Genomic DNA, 798 nt, shown 5'->3' with positions numbered 1-798 from the left:
AATTATCAAATTGAAATATTATACTTACTATAATGGTAAATATTAAGAAGTAAACATTGGGGGCATCCCTGATGTCTCCTCCTTACCTACCACCTCTTTGAATGTTTTACTTAAAAAATATCTTGAATGTATTGTTTTCACTTTCATTTCCTTTGTCATTGCTTTAATTCACAAAGTATTGAAGGGATATGGATCAATAGGAATCCTTTTTTGTCTTCCTGATGTATTGTATGAAAGCTGCGTGGCAGCTGCTGGTATTGGGCTGCTCCAAGCTGTCAAAGTTTCTCCACGCTACTCCTGCATGCAATTGGAGAGCCCAGCTACAGCCTTGGGAATCTTTCTGGGAATTCTTAACTAATGGTCTTGGAAGGGTAACTTAGAAAATCCCTTTGGAAAATATTATTAATTCTCTGATTAGGTTAATTTCTTTTGGAAATCTGAACATGGACACATCCCACAGTTTAGTAATCCCAGAAAAATTCTTATACATGTTCCAGAAAACAGGATCAGAACAACACATAGTCTGACACAAAGTAGAATTCTTTAGAATCCATTATTGGGAGAATGATTGTACAAGTTGTGTTATTTAACACAATGGAATATTATATGGCAGCAAAAATGGTCATTAGATTCACTCAATTACAAATAAATCATATAAATCTAATGTTGAGTTAAACAAGAGACCACCCAAAACTGCAAACAATATGAGAAGACGAAGATTTTGCTCAAACACACAAAACTGATCAATATGTTTAGATATTCATGTACATTTTTTACAGCTGCTTTTAAAAATAAAGG

General features: G+C 33.7%; 1 pseudogene; it reads right to left on the bottom strand.

The window, feature by feature from the left end:
* Nucleotides 1-224: 224 nt before the first annotated feature.
* On the bottom strand, nucleotides 225-343 carry LOC141424504 (small nucleolar RNA SNORA44; annotated as a pseudogene).
* Between the last annotated feature and the right edge of the window lie 455 nt (nucleotides 344-798).

The sequence above is a fragment of the Castor canadensis genome, chromosome 6, assembly GCF_047511655.1.
Source record: "Castor canadensis chromosome 6, mCasCan1.hap1v2, whole genome shotgun sequence".
NCBI classification, from domain to species: Eukaryota; Metazoa; Chordata; class Mammalia; order Rodentia; family Castoridae; genus Castor; species Castor canadensis.
Note: the sequence above shows the minus strand (reverse complement) of the source record. Positions and strands in the feature narration are given on the sequence as shown.